Source organism: Anser brachyrhynchus (assembly GCF_964034855.1).
Source record: "Anser brachyrhynchus genome assembly, chromosome: 17".
NCBI lineage: Eukaryota > Metazoa > Chordata > Aves > Anseriformes > Anatidae > Anser > Anser brachyrhynchus.
In genome coordinates, this window is record NC_137710.1 from 12,854,975 (window position 1) to 12,875,411 (window position 20,437).

At 43.6% G+C, this 20,437-nt stretch overlaps 1 protein-coding gene and 1 long non-coding RNA gene across 2 annotated transcripts in view; one reads left to right on the plus strand and one right to left on the minus strand.

The window, feature by feature from the left end:
• LOC308179440 (uncharacterized protein) overlaps window positions 1–20,437 on the minus strand; it is a 186,278-nt gene that overhangs the window by 70,906 nt on the left and 94,935 nt on the right. The window lies entirely within an intron of this gene.
• On the plus strand, window positions 7,295–19,927 carry LOC308179445. The gene is made up of 2 exons (XR_013940375.1): window positions 7,295–9,574; window positions 10,100–19,927. It is a non-coding gene; the product is annotated as an uncharacterized lncRNA (long non-coding RNA).

Here is a 20,437-nt window from a genome sequence, read left to right on the forward strand (position 1 = left end):
ACCCATCTTACCACCAGCCACCCCCAGTAAAACTAATTCCAGAGTCAGGTGAGATTAAACAACCCTAAATGTATCTGCAGATTCAGAGGACCAGAAAGCCAGTGCTTTTTACGCTCTTTTAAGGTTTACTTGTTACTTATTTAGGTGTTTACCAGGGAGATTGTGCAAACGAAAGAATTTTGAGTCCCTGGCTTATCGTTAGCCCTGCTGCAGGAGCCAGAAGATAAGAGCAGGCGGGACTGGTCCCAGTGAAAAGGCTCAGCTCTGGCACTGCGGTTTTCCTTGTGGAGTGAAGAATTTCATGAAACTAGGGAACGCTACACTGGTTTGGAAGGCAAAACAAAGAACAGATTCAGTAACATTATAAGGTTTTCCTTTTGATGAGAGGATTTTGTTTTAATACCAACCTTCCACTTTCTCCCTTGCCTAAGCCTTCCTAGTAGAGAAGGTATAGCATTTCAACCCAAGCCCTCAACTACTTTAGTCTTCAAAGTTTCATTATTACTAAGGTGGAAAAAAAATCAGCAATATTCTGGACACTGCCTTGTTCTTACCATGCCTTGCCTTGCTCTTACCATCCCTTGTTTTGAACATTCAGCATGTTCTGAAATGATTACCCAACCTTGTGAATTTCTCCTGGTTTAGGTTTCATCTGATATAAAATCAGAAGAGCTGAAAAATTATTAAAGAGGTGTCTCTTGGGAGCTTTCTAATTCAGTTTTGTACAACCAACTTCAAAGAAAGGCAGTAAAAAGACAATTCTTATCTGAGCAAGTCCTTCCCATCTGCTGTACGAGCTGATGCTGAGCAGTTCTCTGATGACGCACCAAACTATTCAGCTCTGCACCACGCACAAACAAGCGTGTCAGTGAGCACAGAGGCCCCGGAATTGAATTGGTACCCCCAGAGCTCTCCTCTGAGCAAAACCCAAACCCTTCCAGGACCAGGCACATCTTGGTCCTATTACAAATTCAGGAATGTGTTTGTATTTCCGCAGAGGGGGCTCGCTTACCACTGACTGCCCATTTGCAGCACCGCCTTGAGAACGAGGGCAGGCAGCAGTCTAGATGACAGTGGCGTTTTGCTGTCTCTGCCTGCCCCCCAGCCCTCCCCAATCACATGCACACCCCCTCCTTTGTCAGCCTCTCATTTGGCTGTGATTGACAGACTCCTGAATTATGAAAAGGTAGAAAGAGCTTTGGTGAAGCACAGAGGTATTTTTATCACAGTTTGTGTCTCTCTTTCCCCCCATCATATATATCAGAGCAAGAATGCTTTTACACTGAAAAAAAAAAATCTATAGAGTCCTCGAAGGAACAGTTTTTATACTCCTCTCAGCATTCTGTCCTCAGTCTAGCTCCCTTTTCAATGGGCTGCTGGCTCCTAGCTGTCTGCTGATAGTAAGGATTAGCTACAGAAATGGCATAGGGATAGAGTCAAAACCAGAGGGGAGCGCAGACCTCCAGCCCACCCAAGCAATTTGCTTGCATGCAACCACAGTGCCACAAAAGAAGAAGCTGCACGTGCTGCAATATTGCCTTTCACTGTCTGCGCCATCCCCCCAAAAAGCCAAGAGTCAAGTATCTGCAAAAGGATGAAAGGGGTTAAAAACAATAAAATACTGAAGTTATTAATGTACGCTTGCTTCCCTCCTTTCCCACCATTTTTAGTTTTAGATGCTATGTTCCCATGATGTTCTTTACAAACATGGACAGGCATTTTAATCTGTTTTCACAGTACACGTTTAGAAACAGAGTTTTCAAACTCAGTTGCAAAGCCACACTTTGTAATTTGGGTTAGCCATCATTCCTAAAGCACTGAGTATTTCCCCCACTGTCTTCCATGGGAAGCTTGGGCATCTTCGAAGATGGGTTACTTTCTCTGAGATGCACAAAATGAACTTCAGTTACATTTTAGGCACCAACAATGTTGAATAACCAAATCATTTGTCCAGGTTGGTCAAAAACAAGCAATAAACAGACACCAAATATCAGGAGTTTTGAAATGGAATCTGAAGATTTGGCAATGCTTCTACTACACGATCAAACACTCCCGTGTTATCTAACGTTTCTCCTTCACCCTTCAGTATCCTCTTCTATCTCTTATCATAAGCAGCCATGTGTAAACCTTCTTCCTGAAAGGGAGAAAAGCTTCAAATCCTCCACTAACCTCCACACCCATTGAAAACCTTAATCCTCATTACTTATGTTTGTGTCTTCAGAAATACATACCATCTTGAGCTGAGCAACTTCTCAGCTGAGGAATCTGGCAATTCCATTAACTAGAAGCAAAACTGAATTTACAGAAAACAAGAGCTATTATCATTAGGTTCATGAAAGGATGCTCAGTAAGCAGGGAAAAAAAAGAGCATCTTCAACACCAAACACTCAGTGCTCAAGCTGCCGGACTTCATCTATTCCTTCTGCCCACAGATAAACAAATTCCTGCAAAGAAGATGGCCTGGGGTCCTTCCTAGAAGGACCAAGTGCTGTCAGCAAACCGTGTGGATGTTGAACCCTGTGTAAATATCCTGAACTCTGAATTAAGGCTGTCTACAAGGAAAATATGGGCATCAGATCTAAGGAACGCCCCAGTCTCAAGTACAGTGCAAATATCTGCAGTAGAACCTCATCCTGGCCTCTTAATTTCATGATTATTTGCACCTCCTGCACAGATATCTGTATTTAAACAGGCCTAAAATAACACAAAGAGAAAATTAGAGGAAAGTCACTTCTCTCAGTCCTTGCTGTAGCCAAAACTCAGCTCACTAGCTTCTCTCTACTTCAGCCAAATGTTTCCCTACCTTTTATCCCCCACCCACTCAGCCACATGAAGAAACGGAGCTCCGTGACAAAGGCTCCGGAGTTAGTGGGAGAGGCAGTTAGCTGTTCACATAATAGGATACACAGCAAATTCAAACGGTACCTAAGATCATAATCCCAAGAAGTAGAAGCTGAACTAGGTTCCTCTGCATCCCCAGGAACTAGAACACAAGGCAGCTGGGATCACAGACTCCTGAGGTTCACACTTTTCTCAGGGCAAAGTGGCATCAGCTGTGTATAACAAGCATTTTACTACTTACACAGCACATGCTCTGGTTTGGAGGTACTTTCAGTCTGGCTTAGTTTACCTGGGCTGACAGAGAATTATTTAGAGGCTAGGCAATGGACTCACTCTTTGGGTATGTATCTGCTTTGGTCCGAGAACAAAAAAAGATTGAGTTGTTGATAGTCCTCTGGTGCCTTCCCACAACTGTTCCACGTTCACCAGGAAAAGAATACTAATGCATTTGTCAAACAGAATTAGAGGATATTCTTCCTGATGCACAAGAAAATACAGAAACAGCACCATAAGCATGGTATTTCTATCGGATGAGCAGAGACAAATCGTTAATAATGTTTCTAAGTCACACATTAATCACTAGCAAACCCAGAGACAGAACTACAGGATTTTTGACTGCACAATACAATTCTTTCTCTCCCTAAACGCTGACTTTTCTGCACCTCAGACATTTAAAAAAAAAAAAAAAGTTTGGAATAGTTTCACCTGTCTGTCACGGTGCCCACCTTTTTAACAAGACCCTCCAAAATGCTTTGAAAGAGATCTCTGACACCAAACGCATGCAGTACCTTGGGAAGGAGCTGGTATCCCTGGTAAACATGTGATACCCCATTCATCACTCAAACCTTTATGATGCTTGCTCTATTATACACCTACTGCTTTTCAAAGCTTCAGTGTACACTGCTGAATCAGCTCTCCCTGTGCTACCCAAATAAGAAAATAATTTTTCATTTGACAAAATTATTTGGGGGAAAGAGTTTCCAAAAGGGCACTTACGTGCCCCGTTTCTGTTGAAGAACTACGAGGCTTAGGAGCTTAGACCTTTGAAATTCTCTCTTGGGTCCCGCAGAACAGTCGTTGTATATACTCTGTGAGGTTTTATATTTATTTCCCAGCAGTGTAAAAAGTCATCTTCTCACCCGTTTTAAGTACATGAGCACAAGTAGGCCAAGGCCTGCCTTCCTGTTTTAAGAAGTGAAAGCGCTAGGGCAGACTGCCAGAGGACTTAATATAGTCTTAGATCTAAATTTAACAACAATAACATGGCTCCAGTCTGACCCTACAAAGAAAAGTTTGGGAAAAAAAAAAAAAAAGCAATTCTTCACAAATTAAGAAAACAATAAAGGTCCCTTTCAAGTGTCAAGGAATATTCTTAGCCAGCCTACAACACCTAAATCAAGAGAGAGGTTGTTAAAATGGCATAATACCAGGAAATTCGCCTACAGGGTCTACTTCCTCCTTGGAGACTACGGCCTAGAGTGCCGGAGTCAGTGTGCTTGCGATGGGGGAGGCGGGAGGGAGCAACAAGGCTCCGACTAAAGTGACTATAACAAAAAGCCGAAGCTGGATATCAACACCACAGTCTCGAGATCTAAGATGATACAACCAGCCTTCCTGGCCCGAGATTCCGAGTCACATCAATAGCCTCTTTAATCCTTTCCCACCCAACATTTCCTGACACTGACCGCAAAAGTCAACAAGTTCAAACCCAGCACAGAAAATTAGCACTTGCACACAATACAGCCAAGTGATAATGCGGCTGTATTTATAGCACAGAGGCAGCCCCCTCAGAGGAGTTATTAAAGATCCTGGTGGGAAGAAAACACAACTAGAAGAAAGTTATTCAAGTAAGTTAAAGATACACCTGAACCCTCCCTTCCTCTCCCACCCCTCTCTGAGGTCATAACATCACAATATAGTCTCCTAAGCGAAGGACGTTCCTCCGGGACACACTGATAGGGAAAGTGTGAACAACAAAAGCCCATTGTTAGCAGGGAGCGTTGGTGCCACTTAGACCCTCGTTAAGTTCCCTGGGGGGATGTGGTTTGCGTTATGCAGGCTTAAAAATAAAAGGCACTAGGACAAGGGACAAACAAATAATGAAGTCATTTCCATCTACCTAAAGCAGCAAGGGGGTTGCCAAGCAGGGTAACCGGTTATCGCTGGGTGTTAGCAGCATCTCCACCCTGGGACTCCCACCTCCTCTATTCCACACTTCCACTGCAAAAAATTTCACATTGACTTACTTGACTTGAGTACAACTCTGACCCAGAATTAGATGCGGATGACTCCCTCAAACCAATGCCACTTCTTAAACATCCTTTGTATGCTGAGATTTTCCTTGTAATGCCAAAATCAACTCAACTGCTTGGGAGTCTAGCGCTCCTCCCCAGAATGGGAATATGCTTCTTAAAAGGGTTGTGAGGTTTTCACTGGGCATTCCTCCTTTGGTCCAGAAAGATTTTTACAGGAATATCGCAGCTGCAAATTGCAGTTAATTTACCTACCCTTGAATTACAATTCCTGAGCTATAAGGACAAGCGGTTATACCACCTAACAACATTCCAGCTACAGCATCTGAAATTTGCATGAATGACAAATGCCATAACTCTTTGCACTGCCGAGCTGCTCTACTGATTCTTTCCCATTCACCTGCAAAATCTTCCATCAAACCCAAGAACGCATTATCAAAGTGCTGAGAGTCACCTTGAGTCCAGACTGAAGTAGTTGTGTTCATAGCTGACCAGGCGCATTAATCCCACATCAGCATCTCCTCCTAGATCAAATGCTTTGAACTAACAGCACGGCCACGTTGGACTGGAGAGTTCTTTTGTGTGAGTGGACTCCACGCTGGGTGCAATGCACACCCTATGAACTAATCTCGCAGTGAAGACAAGCCTCTAGGGCTGTATAGGGTCTGACTGTAGCTGACCAGGACAGTCCTCATTACCCTACTTCATAAATGCACAGCAGCTGTTAAATGAATTTAGCTTGCTGGAGGTTTGTCCAGTAAAGGTAAACCTTGGGTAGCGCTAAATCCACATATCCACCTTCACATCACGCATACCTCTGGCAGCCTGAGAAGAAACATTTCAGCATTTACAGTGATTAGTAAATACCTAAGCAGAGGAAAATAAAGATGGCACAAATTCATCTTTGGCACTTGCTCAAGTTACAGTGAGTGCTGCTTCAGTTCCTATCAGTAGCAGCCTCATGAAGCGCACCATCATGAGTTTCCTCCTAGTTCTGGCTTTATTAAGCTGTGAAACCTGTAATGCCACTGGAAGCTACGCACCTGTTGAAAGGAGGTGCATCAATACTATGTATGCTACTTCTTTCCTGCAACTCAGTCTTTGGCATGGGTCGCCAACCGAAATCCTCCCTCAAGCGAACATTGAGGGCTGGGAAACCTCAACCACAGTAGCTTGCATTGATATGCCCTGAAGTTTTGAACACCAGAAATATGAAACGACGCTTTCCTGCAGATGCTGTTCTTCCCACTCCAGGCTTACCTTCTCCCAGTCAGGGAAGAAGAGAAAGAAAGTAATATTTCTGTCTGGAGCATTCAGACAAACAAAAACCCACCAGTCTGGAGAGCTGAACAACACCCTCCTACTTGGATTCAGTACTGGTTGTTCTTCCCTCCTGCACTTTGCATGCTCTAAAGCTGGAGACAGGATTTGGCTCCTACCCTGAGACAAAACGTAAACTTATCCCCCCCCAGCAGGGCACCTAAACAGGCAACACAGGAACATGGCTTCCTTACTTAACTCACAATTCACTTGTACATATGTGCAAAAAGCATTTGGAAGAATCATCTCTTTCCCAATAGCAAATCCTACTTGCAGTTTCATTTTGATGACCCTTGACATGATCAGCTCATGTACTTAATAAACCAGTAAAAAAATCAAGACTTCGAACCCCACGCATCGATTCAAAAGTTGCCCTTCGATGTCAGTGGAGGCAGCACTCGAAATGTTCTTTCAAACTTCTCTTCCTAACAATATTGGTGTGCCTGGAGTCGTGTGATTACACAAGGCTGTCAAACCTCATTCAGGAAAAAAAAAGAACGTTTCTAATCTTCATGGTTTCAGGGGACAGTCTGAAGACATAAGACCCAGAAGGAAGAAAAATCAGAAGGCAAATGTAAAAAAATAAACAAATGTGTCTTTAGATTTTTTTTTTAATCTCATCATTTTTAAGCCAGTCTCCATTTTAGAAGGCCTGATTCATGTTTTCAAAGGCTTGTGGTTTTCAATACTGCGAGGCTGAAATGCCAAAATGGCCCGCTGAATGCTTGCGGGTCTAAGCTAGCTGTTGGCTGAGGCTACAGCTGGAAAGTTTCTGCGTGTCAGTTCTGCTGGTAGTCAGTGCACAGCTCAGTGCCTAGACTGTGGGCCCACGCTGGAAGCGGTCACTTTGCAGTACAGCATGCATGCTGTTTTCCCACTCATCTGCCTTTAAAACAAAATAAAATGAACATTCACCACAACTGAATATTTGTGAAGCTTATTTAACATTTGATTTCAATCCAATCACAAACCACCAGCAAATCCCACATGCCATGCCTGTTTGCATCTGACTTATGATTGCATATTTTAACATGTGGTTATTTGTAGCCATAATTGATTATCAGTAATCATGAGAAAGTCACCCACTTCAATCCTGAAATAAAATCATAGAAAGTAGCTGTTCTACCCAAAACTACTCCTCTTTTTCCCACCAGCAAGTATCCTCCATAGGAAAGCAACAATGCTTCTACATACAGTTCCCTGTAATAAAGGACTACCATAAAGACACACAGCAGACTGAAACTACTCTCAGCTCTGTTTCATCTCCAAAATGCTTTGTGATCCAGAGTGATTCATTTATTTTTCCCTCTCCCTCAGTTTCCCCATCTATAAAACAGTATTTATTTTCACCTTGGGTGGGCTGAGAAATGTAGTTCTAGGACACTTCAGTATGCAAATAAAATATTTATACGTGCTAAGTATTATTTCATTTACTATTATAGTAGTACGAGCAGCTGTGTTGGGATTAAGTCTGCATAGCAATTTTCAATTAGTGGAGATTTCATAATGTGAGAACACCACACTGGGTAATCACTGCCTTTATACAACCCATTACTATAACAAAGACCGAAGGTTTGTTTTGCATTTACACTAAAGCTCTTTTATACATTCTGGCAGTAAAAAAAAAAAAAAAAAAAAAAAAAAATTTAAAGTGTATGCAATACTTCAAGTCTCTCTGGTACTACTTGTAATAAGATTTTAGCAGGAAGGCAAATTGGGCTCTGAACTTTTGACTAGTTCACAGTAACTCCGTTGAGATGTGGAAATAGAAGAGTTTAAATCTGGCTGCTCACTGGAAAGGGAGTTGGGCCTTTAAGGGTTCCTTTAAGTAACAAATGACTTGCTTCCACCCATCAGAGTAGGAGTCCCTAAAATGAATTTCTCAGAGATAATCTGCTCCATTAATAAATTAATTGTAGTCAAGTTCTTATACCTGACAGCCTTTTCTGCCTAGGCATACTGACAAACACCATCAGGCTTTTGAAACTCCCTGCCTGACATTTATATATATTTCCAAAGCTCTTATACAAATTTAGCAGAAATTTTGAATGGAGAAACTTGGAAACACTGCTGAGCTCCTCTGAACCCTGCACAAAAGGTCTTTCCCTGCAGACAACTGTCAAGGGAGACATGATGAAAACCTCTGCACAGGCCCTCTGTGCGTACTGGCCACTTATGGCCACATCGGCAGCTACGCAAGGGAAATATATGCAGGGACTTTAGGGAGAGGCATTATTTTACCTTTAGTTATGTTGTTGTTTCATTTGGAAGCAAGCCTCTGAATTTTGAGGTGCATTTTCTAAGTCAATGGAGCCTTCTGCAGTTTTGCAGTCAGCAACATGGCAGCTACAAAGAGCACTCCGGGGCGGTTCATGGCTCCCATCAGTTCCGGATGTGAGGATCAAATGGGTCACACAATGAAATACATTTGCTAAGGAAATTGGCACTGCTAAAAAAGAAACACTCTGCGGAGAGCCAAGTAACATCTAAGGCTCCTTAACCCAATTAGCTAAACACTCTGCTGCAGCTAAAAAAAAAAAAAAACTCGTGAAATTGAGATGAGTGAGTTTGGGATGGAAAGTGAGTATCTTGATAAACTGTTGGTATCTTCGCCTGCCAGAGCTATTAGCCAAGAGTCTGCTGAGTCTAGACAAAGGTTTGATTTTGAATTGAAAGGGGAATCATTTGCACAGAGTAAAGCAATTTAGGTTTTGAAAAACAACCATGAATTTTTAACTATTAACCCAAAAGAGAGACAAAGAGCCTCTGCAGGCACATAAGGCTTTTAAATATTACCCACTGCCACTGGAGGTCATTGAGATTGGAGTGATTTTAAGATCAGAGAGCTTCATTAGGCCAAAACATTTAATGTACCCAAGGGCTGGAGGGAAGAGATGAGATTGGAGGGGCTAGCAATGTGAAGGGAATACTTCGTATTCGCGTCAGTTGCTGAAATCGTTGGTTCTGCTCCGTATGATACTAACAAGGAGCAGCTGACAGTCATGAATCGCAGGAGAGGTGATAAGCACAAAGTACCAGATTGTCCCTGTTACCTGCATGACTGCGCAGGAGACAGGGATCAGGAAACTTGTTGCTCTATTTGAGCCTCTGAGTAGATTCTAGATATGAAATTATTTACCACGCAAGAACTTCCTCACTAGGTTGGTTTCAAAAAGCAGCAAGGGCTGACTGGGGTTAAAGACCCCCCACTCCAGCTCTCCCTTGACACACTGGAAGTGATGACCAGGCAGGGTTCTTCTGCTCTCAGACACCTTGAGGGGGAGAGGAAGGCAGGAGGCCTCTGCATCTCTGACACAGGCACTGCTCAGACTGGAGGCTGGGTGGACTGACTGCTGGGAAAGCTGGAGAGACTTTTTACAAGGGCATGTAGTGACAGGACAAGGGGTAATGGCTTTAAACTGAACGAGGGTAGGTTTAGATTAGATAAGAGGAAGAAATTCTTTCCTGTGAGGGCGGTGAGGCACTGGCCCAGGCTGCCCAGAGAAGCTGTGGCTGCCCCATCCCTGGAGGTGCCCAAGGCCAGGCTGGCTGGGGCTGGGGGCAGCCTGGGGTGGTGGGGGGTGTCCGTGCCATGGCAGGGGGGCTGGAACTGGATGGGCTTTAGGGTCCCTTCCAGCCCAAACCATTGCATCGTTTTATGATGCTAAATCCTGTTCTTCCTGCAGAGAATTCCAGCAGGAACTGTGACTCTTCTGGAACAGCATCTTCACCGTGTTCTATGAGCAGGAGAGGAAACTACTTTCTGCAAGGCAGAGCTTTGCAAACAGAACAAATGCAAGGCAATAATAACCTAGCCCAGGAGGTGCACCTGAGACCCAGAGAAGCACCAGTCCCTGCCTCAGCATCAACACATGCATGGAGGGACCTGGCTGCTGTCAGATCTGCTACCCGCACTCAGCAGCACACCTAGTCACCGCTGCGAAAAGGGGTCCCTGACCCCAAAACACCAGACTGGGTGGGTCAGGCAATGCGGGTCCTCTCCGAGGTTTTGCGTCTGAGGAAGCCAAACGAGGACGGGCTCCGTCCTGACCTCCCACGCTGTATGCCACAGCCATGTAAGCCTGTAAAATTAGCACATGGCCTTTTGAAAGAGGGGTTGTTTTCTTTCAAGCCCCCCAGCAAAATGTTATAGGAGGCTGCAGGTGAGAGCAGGACACCGAATAATGAGAAAACAACAGAATAATAAAGGAAAAGTCTCTTTATTTTCCATGGCTCTGTCTCACATAAAGGAGCCCGGAGGCATCTGGTTTGATCCTGGTTCCCTAAAGCAAGGATATGGTTTGACTCCTTTAGTGGTTTAATAACATCTAATTGCTCTGCACACCATCAACAAGTCTCAAAACTTCAATCATTTGGCAGTGGGGAAACTGAGGCACTCGAAGGACAAGGGACTTCCCTGATGCCACTCAAGAGGCTACTGACCCTGCCTACCCCCTCTGTCCACTGTACAACAGTGCCTTCTAGTGGATGGACACCATTTACGCATGGAGAAAGGGGCCAGGCAGGAGACTCCATAGAAGAAAACCAAACAAACAAAAATCTATTTAGGGCTAAGCGGCTGTAGGCATGTGTCTTAACTACCGTCCTCTAGGAATTGTTCTGCGCCGGGCAATTTTGCTTCACATGTTCCAGCCAGATTAATTTGAGACAACAAGGAGTCACTCTGGCCTTTGAGGATCCCTGGTAATCAAGCGTCAGGAAGTCTTCATTTTAGTAGCCACCAGCAGATCAAGCCACATCGTACTCTAAAGGTCACAGCAGTGCAATGGGACAAATATATTTTTCAGAAGGCACAAGGCATTCAGGCTCTGCTTTTGTGTTCTCATGACAATGATTGTAATGACGCAGCTGGAGTGGGAAATGGCCCAGCATAAATCCATCCTGGCAACAATACTTTTGTAACAAAAACTGTAAAAGGAGGCAGGCATGTTTAGGATAAGTTGGAGATAGTAATCTGGTTATTATTCAGAGGCCCTGCTTAGACACTACACTGAGGAGATCCTGATTGTGTCACCTTGGCCCCATACTGCACATATCCTTTGCTGAAGAACAATGTAGCCAGGAGCCTCTTGGACCTTATGAAAATCTGGGAGATAATTCTCAAAACAGGAAACGACACCACACGGTGTGTCTGCCACAGTCACTAATGGGGATGCGTTATGCAGCCAACTAGTTAAAATTACAGCTCTTCTGCGGGTGTGAGTTCAGGCAGCACTGCTGAAGGCAACAGTTACAAAGATTTGCACCCATGGAAGGAACTAGAAAAGACACTGCCATGAACGAGGGCAAGGAAGAGCTCTGAAAATTTGGTCTTGAGATGACTACACCAGTGAAGAGAACATATCTAACCCACAGGGAGTTTTCCTGAACTGTTGTGTAAGTAGCTCATGTCCACATCTGAGAAGCCAGAGAAAGTTGGTAAAGGCAAAGCAGTGGTCAGCAGAGAGCTGGCTGGGAATTTATTGATGACGGGGTCTTCTGTTGAAAATGTTCATTAACCAAACCGGAAACCTTTTCCTCAGAATGTAGTGGTATGGAAAAAACTGTTGTGGAAACAGCATCCTTAGGTTCAAGAGGGAAATTCCACTCAGCAAAACAGAGTAGCTCATAACTTGCTGCTTTGGAGGCTTCCTTAAGGTTTAGCAGACTCAGATTCAGTTTGCCTGCCCCAACAGAGGACTGGCCTGTTATCTATTTGGGGGGAGAGCTGAACCTGTTTGTGCCCAAGAAGGCTTTGGCTGATTTGCAAACCTCAGCCAGGACTTGTCAGCACAGGCACCTGGAGCTTTGATGGCCACCTTCCATCCTGGCCACCAGACTTTGGGCTGTTCCACACCTACATCCCTCCTCTGAAATTGCATCCTGACACAGGGAAATGATCCTGTTGGTATTCGGAAGGAGCCTGAGTCACTCTCCTTTCACAGTAACATCATCCATACAATTGAAAAGATTCCAGTACGGTTATACCAGGAAAAATGGGAACACCTCTTTTGCTGAGAAGTAATTGTTGATGGAAAGAGAGTGAAACCAGTTGTGACACATGAAAGAAGGGAGCCTTTCCTTCTGATGTGAGTGGCACTGCAGCATGCAATGCTATTTTACTTTAGACAATACATATCATTACACACTATGCAAAATGTAGTTATACAAGAGAATATGGATAGAGCTTTCATCCGTCCTCACTGATGTTTAGGAAAAAGAATTATAATCATAACACAATTCTTACTAGAGTATTTTTCACATATAGCTTCCAAGTGAGTCTACAAGCAAATAAGAACTGTATTATTACCCCATCCTAAGGAGAAGGCAGCATAACCTCACAGGGCAGGATTACAGGGACACACAACGTGTCAGCCCCTGGCAGGTGCCCCCAAGATGGACGTGCACCTGGGGCCCAACTCACCAGAGGGCACCAGCGGCTCTGCCAGCAGCCCGGCTGCGATGGGCAAATCGGGACGCTCCACCCCAGGGGAACCCCAGCTTACCTGGAGCTACAAATGGCAAAGCTGTGCCTCATACCCATCTCCTGAAAGGTCGTGGACCGATCATCATCATAGTAACAACTGAAATGTGCAGCAGAAAATAAAATACTAATTTGCTGACACACCACCAGCAGCAGCGTTAGGGGGATGTGCTGACATACCAGGAATCTCCCACCTTTGCGCCTCTGCTGGCTAAAGGTTTTACGTAGACCTCGCTTCAGGCCAAGTCCATGTTTCAAGTCAGATCCTAAAATCTGATTCATCATTACAAAAATTTCTGATATAGAAATTTTAATGAGAAATATGACTTTTACCCAAAATAAAAACACCAGTACAAAGGCCTCGTGCAAACATAAAGACGACTTACAGCAGGCCACTTTACCTCCCGTCCCATACAGGACCAAAGAGAGCAACAACATAACTATGCCAAGGCAACAGTACCCACAACAAAAAGACTTTATCCTTTTAACCTTCCCAAAGTAACCAGAACAAGGCAGATTTTTAGGTAATTGCACAATCCTGGTGTTGTACCCCCAACATATAGGCTTATTTTCAGAAGTAACCATGAACTGTCAGCATACCAAACAGCACCCACAGAAGGCACTGCGACCTTCTGGCTGTGTCACACTTGTGGAGCTCAGCTCACTTCGGTATGCAGATTTTGTGATTCTGGTATCTCAGTCCTCTGGTCTACAAATCAAAAATTCCCTGTTCCCCAAGGAATGTGCTCCAGGGCGGGGGCTAATCCAGTGCAGAACTGAACCTCTCTGTCCAGCAGCACTCTTGTACAATTTTGAAGAGTGTAGCTGACTGTGCGACCACAGAGAAGTGCTTCCTAACGTGACCAGGCGATTTTTAATGCTCTTAATGCCTGAGCACAAAACAAGAGAAGGCATTCCAAAACCATTCAATTGCCATACCATTCACTCCCCTAACACAGTAACTACAGCCAGTAAACCTTAAAGAGCCCATCCTACACAGCTTGTGAGCTGCCAGTGTCTCAGCCTGCCAGAACCTCTCCCACGAATCACACAAATCTCCGCGAGGGCTTCCTTTGCAAGTACTAGCTTCTATCGTTTTCATTTCAGTTCACCAATCTACCAGTGGATGTAGTGTAACCCGTCTATTTCAGCACAGATACATAAAGATACTTCTGCTAGTGCAGTTTACGTTTACTAAGCTTTTTTAATATCATTATCACTGCAGCCACACAGAATATGTGCTTTCTATTAAGATGTAAAATTACAAGAAGCTGAGCATTTGTCCAAAATGAGGAAAAAAAAAAAGATTCCACTCCTTGCATAACACCTCCAAAAGTCATTAATTTTGCTCTCTTTTTTAGACAACGGGTTGAACCCACAATTGAGAAGGTTTCTCTGTTCTTACATTTGGCACTTGTCTATTGCCCTTGGACTAACTCTTCTGGATTTGCATTTTGTGCAGAGTATTGTCAGCTCCTGCTCCTTGGCTGGGTCCACTGTGACACAGAGGAGGTGCTAATCCTCCAGTAATTAGCACCTCATTGGGAGGTCAAGAAGGGGTCATGAAAGTGGGCTTGTTTATTTTTCAGAAGAATTCTGGTTCGCTCCTTGTTTTCATTAAGGCTGTGGGATTTTGAGGTGTTCCAGCTCTAAGCATGCTGATGCTTTGCAAAGCAAGAATAATATCCACCCTTGCTCTAGGCGTGGGCACCGATCGGAGCAGCTAATCTTCAGAGCAGAAGGGATCTCAGAAGAGTAAAGCAGCGATGAGTCTCATTTTGACACCCCTAACTCTCATCAGTCCTCACATGACAGGACCCCGACATACCTGGCTTTCATTTCTATCCGGGCCTGGTCTTTCTCCAACTTCCTGCATGCAAACAACGTTTGCATAAACTTTGTGTTATGCAGTAGACAAACATATTCAGTTGGTCATCGTGACTCCTGCTTGTGAGAGCAATGACTTACACAGTGAGCCAAATTTAGGATCCCAAAATGTCTTTACTGTTTTTTGTTTGTTTGTTTGTTTTAGTAAAGGAATAGGACAATTTAAAGGAATGGGTCAATCCCACATAATTTAAATAACGAAAGAAAATTCCATTCCTTCAAACCAGGCAGCAAGGTCATCTGAGAGGAACAGCAGTCTTCCATCAAAAGTTGCTCTCTTTATGAGATCTCTGCCTACTTCCCCAGCTGGTAGCCTGTTACATCTTGGAGGAGGAACCCAGGCCCTAGCTGATTGCTCCCACCTACCTCTCAAGCAGACCCAGCCCTTCTCCAAGTTCTCAAAGTGCCCATATGCCTTTTTATTGCTTCTAGAATATTCATCAGTAACACAAGGGCCCTAATTTGCTTTCACTGGCCACCACCATAAATAGAGTTTCACTGGCATCACATATCAGGTCTATCAGCAAGACAGCCCATCCCAAACCTAACAGGAAACCTCCCCACAGCCCATGTGTGTGTGCTGCATATGCAAGGTGTATGTAGAGCTCCTGATGGGTCACTGGGGATCTAGTTGCTGATAGATGGTTCAGGGAAAGTCAGAGAAAGCCCTGGACCTTTTACGGCAAGAAGTTAGGGTGTCCTGCCCCAAGCCCTTCAGATATGTAGCGATACACGCGTGAAAGCTCAAAAGGATCATTTCAACCCTGACAATCTTCCTAAAAAGGGTGATTGCTGGCGTTTAGGGGGGCAATACGGTAGTGCAGTAGTGCCGATTTGGAAGGTTATATCCACCATTTACAGCTATTCTACATTTACTGGATATTCAAAGCAGGGCATTAGGGTAAACTCAACAAACACAAAGGACATGGGGATCCCAGCTGCATTGTGCCTACAGCTCTGCTCTCATCACAGTAACCCTGTCAGGTTATGTGCAGTACTGCAAAAGGGCACTTCTCAGAGGACCTAGGGCATCCAGACATCCCTACCTTTCCCTACAGGATGCTTATGAATGCCAGCAGGAGCTAACAACAAAAGAGATGCTTACTTTCATGCAAAGGCCAGGACAACCGCTTTCTCTGAGGGGTCAGATCCCTTCTCTAAAACTCCCTGTTTGAATACTCAATCTCTACAAATTCCTCATTTCTCTAGAAACCGCAAGCACTTGCACACTCTTCCACCCAGAGCTGTCTGTCACAACCACTCTCACTCCCACTCCCCCGTCCATTCTCAGGCTAATCCAAAGAGACTGCAGAGGAAGAAAAGCTAGGACTTAAATCAGCACCAGCGATGCCAAGGGAGCCGTTACTGCTAGAATCCCCTGTTACTGAGTGGTCTCTATTAAGATCAATGAACCCTTGTGCTAGGCCCAGTACACAAATTATTAGCAAGCAGACACGTTAACTGCAGTGTCTATAATGACACAGCATCCATGGTCACTGGTTTCCATCAGGAAAAAATAAAGCCTGGTTAGTATTTCCCACATCTTCATAGCAAGCTTCCTTGCTATCTATTTGTGAAAATGTTTTTTACATATATATTGTATAAAGCACAGACTGACTTTTTTAAAAAATAGATATTTGGCCAGTTTTCAATATTTCAGTATATATGGAATGGTCCAAATATGTTTTCAATATATTTCAACACATTCAGTTGTCATATACAGGCCTGTATATTTTACTTATTAGTAAAACTAGCCAAGTATGTGCTATTTTTCAATATATTTGCTCTATCGCCTCATATATTTTAAAGACATGATTGTGCAGCACATTTTAGGTAAGATATTACAAATGAAAAGAGATCATTTTTCTCTTACAGAAAGGATGTGGTTTGCTAAATCACTTGGAAGGCAGAAGAGAGCCTGAACTGGATTGCTGTGTCACCTGGAACGGACTCTGAATACAATGCCAGGAGAAGAACTGGATCGGAGATTTCTGGAGTGCCCAGAATAACCTGTTAGCACACTGCCAAATAGATACGGTACTGGGAAGAGCTTTTAGATGCAAGACTAAGGAGCAGAATAACCTGATCCATCTGTCAAAAGTGGTGTTTGGGTTCAAGAAACACAGAAAGATGTATGTTAGATCTGACATCACCCAATTCTCTTTAAAATTAATAAATTGGCTCACAGTGTGACTGATCCAATAAGGACATCTGCTGCCAGCATTGTCCAGTGACTTCACAGTCACTTCCAATGCCCCACAGACTTCACATTCACTAAATAGTGAGAAAAGCAAACTTGCTCGCTAGTGGAAGAGATCTACAAGGAAAAAGGTTGGCAGGTTGCAAGGAGAAACATCTCCAGACCTCACAAAGCCCTTTGGTCAACAAACAACTCTGAGTATTTAACCGAGTCTGGAGGAATAAAGAGCTGACCCAGACTGTCAGTATACTCTTTAGATTTCCAAAGGATTGCTAGTCAAGTCAGCAGGTTTAATTAGATGCAGCAGAGCTGTACATCAGTAGCATGAATATAGATTCAACCATGCTTGGTTTACTCATGTCTTGCACTACCGGCACAGGGAAAAGAACAGCACAGGAGGAAAATGACTGGCCAGGACACTTTCCACAAGTACTGCCAGCTTAAAATGTCTCTGAAACTACCCTGAGTCTTCTCACTAAATTCCAAGGACTCAGCAACAGTTTTTCCATAAGACTTGTACAGGAGATGTATAATCAGATTTGTCAACAACTGTAAATCTGAAATGAGTAGGGCTAACCTGTCCTGCATTGTATTAGTGGTGTCTGCAGCCTACGACTTCCACATAACCTATAGCTTGAATGCTGGACACCAATCCTGAAATCACCAACAAAAGAGTGAGGGCAGTAGCTCAACTCTAAAAGCAGTGATCTTTTGAAAAAATTAAATCACAAAACAACAAAAAATAGACTTCTGGCTTGCTTATCCTTGTATCATCCCAGTAACATCACACGAGCATGGCAAGAATTGCATTCTGAGAGGCTCTACTCTCCTGTCTTTTCGACTAGTAGCATTTTACAGCACGCATCAGACAAGCCCAAGATTCACACTTTGCAGTGTAAAAGCTGCCATCCCAACAGCTGTGGCAGGTACTGTCCCTTCTCTCTCCTGCTACATGTTTTGAAGTAAATTGCTTACATATATATATAGGGAGCACTTGGTGTTGCTGGCCACGCTTGCACGGTTAGTAAAAGCTTCCCATATTTTCTCTGGACTCCTAGACGTTTACAGACATTTCATCCACTTAACTGGCTCCTTAAGCTGTCCTCCAGGTGACATCTCAATGTTCATTTAAAAAGGGGTTCTTATGGTTAGAACACAGCGCAGAACAAGGAGAGGTTTGAACTTTGCCACCACCAGAACACACATCCCTACGTATTTATATGTGAAACAAATCCACCACGTCTCTTGAAAAAGCCCAGACACGTCCAACTTTCAAGTTCAATGCTATACCTAGATGAAAAAAAGCAGTACTAAAATTATGAAAATAGCATTTTGCATAATACAAAATACTTTCCTTGATTTACTTTCTCTTACCACAAGCTGAAGAATGATCCATTGGTTTTCCTAAACAAATTAGAGCACATGCTTGCTGGTAGTTTGAGTACAAAATAACAAAGAGAAGATTCCTACCCCAAATTCCCCCACTCATGGATACTGTTAAGCTTTTAAGTTGCAAAGACTGATATAACCATACCAAAAAGTTGGCTCTTCCAAATGTGTCTATTTCAAAAGCGTTCTAAATCACTTGCAAATTTGGAAAAAGTTTACAAAAAGCATCACCAAGCTGTTGGAAAGAACAGGCCTGCACTGCAAGGACAACTGTCAGCACCTTCTGATAAACTGCCAGGCTACCTTTCACACTTAGGTTTCACGGTACTTTGGGATTGGTCACTTTGATCAAAGGGGGCCAAGTTTTCCAAAAAGAGCTCACATCTGGGTTTCCAAGGGCTCAGCAGCCAAGGTGAAAGCTGCATAAGTACAGCGCCTGACACAGGAAGCTTATTTGGGAGGGAAAAAAAGGCGAAAACCTCATAACCCAAACCTACAAAACCTGTTTTGTTGCACTGCATAGGTGCTGAGCAATTCTGAAAATCCGGTGCTTGCTATTCATTCCATTTCCCTAACTAATTATCCAGCTCCTTGCATCTGAGGGAACAGATGAATCGTGTGCCACCTCCACAGGAACTGAGACAATTTCCTGCCTTCCACACCACTGTAACAACAAAAAAGGGGAAAGGGGGGAGGGAAATTCCTATAATCTACTATAATCTAATAAACCTTACAAGATCCATCCTCTCCATCACAAAAAAAAGAAGCATTCTCAAACTCTCTGGAAGTTTCAGAGTATGTACATGTAAGGTACAGTTAAGACATTCATCTTGCAGCTTACAAAAAACAGGACAGATTCTTACAGCGAAGACGGACTGAAAGGGAAGCCATCACTGGAAGAAATCCTGGCATGGAGTCATAACCCAAAGGTCTTTGCCACACCAGTTGCACAGCCTTTGGGCTTACAGATTTTAATGAACCGAGACTCAAGTCCTCTTTGGATGTCTGAAAATAACACAGGCTGCCTGTCGTCTTCCAGGCTCTCCTCCGATCTGTTTCCTTGCTCGAAGGCTGACAGGAGCAGAGCCGGTCTGACTGCAAGCCCCAGAGCGAGGCGATGACCCACAAGATACCTCTGCACTCTGGAGGCAAATGCTCCTGCACCCCAGGGAGGTGAAGGGTCATTAGAAATCCAGGAGTAATGACTCCTAACAATATCATCTGATTGTGATATGTGATCAAGAAAAGGAATAAGGGTGGAATGCTAGAAAAGAAACATTTTTCTTTTGTTTAATCATCTTCTAGTCTCATCTTACAGTTTCCCTATAGAATTTGCTAATCTGTAAGAACAAAGAATACATCCTAGCAATACAAACAGAGGGATGGATAAGGAAAGTCCCTCTGTCCTTCTTTTATCCCTGTCTCTCCTGATTTCTGGGTTGCACTTTATTTAACCAAAATTTACAATTCAAAGTCAAAATTAAGTGCTGACTCCTTCAAAAGCAAAACAGTCACGTTCAATACAGTAATTCTGATATAATAAAAAAAAGAAATTATGCTTTCCCTACTATTTTTTTTTTGGCTCTTGTGACTATGAGGCTAGCATAGATCCTTAAATGATCTAGCAGTCACTCCTATAAGGCTATTGGGGGCCACAGTAAATATAAGGTTTTTTCAAGACTTTCAAGTTTCTTTTTCAGTGGTTCTCCTGTTGTAATCTCAAAGTGCAGATGAGATTCTGGTGCCTACACCTATATTTAACCTAACTGGTAAGTCTCCACCTCCTTGCAACAAGTCCTTGCAGAAGGACTCAAACAAAATCTCAGGGAATAATGACGGTAGCTGTTCCCTCTCCTCCTTCATAACAAGGCTAGCTTGTTGCATTGCAAAAAATAATCGCAGTTCTGTGTGGCACAGTTAGACTTTTGTAGGTTCTTCTTCCACAAGTTAGCATTGCCAAGTGACCTCCAGTAACACCTTGTTTCATTGGTTTTGTCAGCAGCCTGTGTTTGCTGGTCTCTCATTTTATGGTATGTCATCGCCACATGGTCACGTTCCTACTTA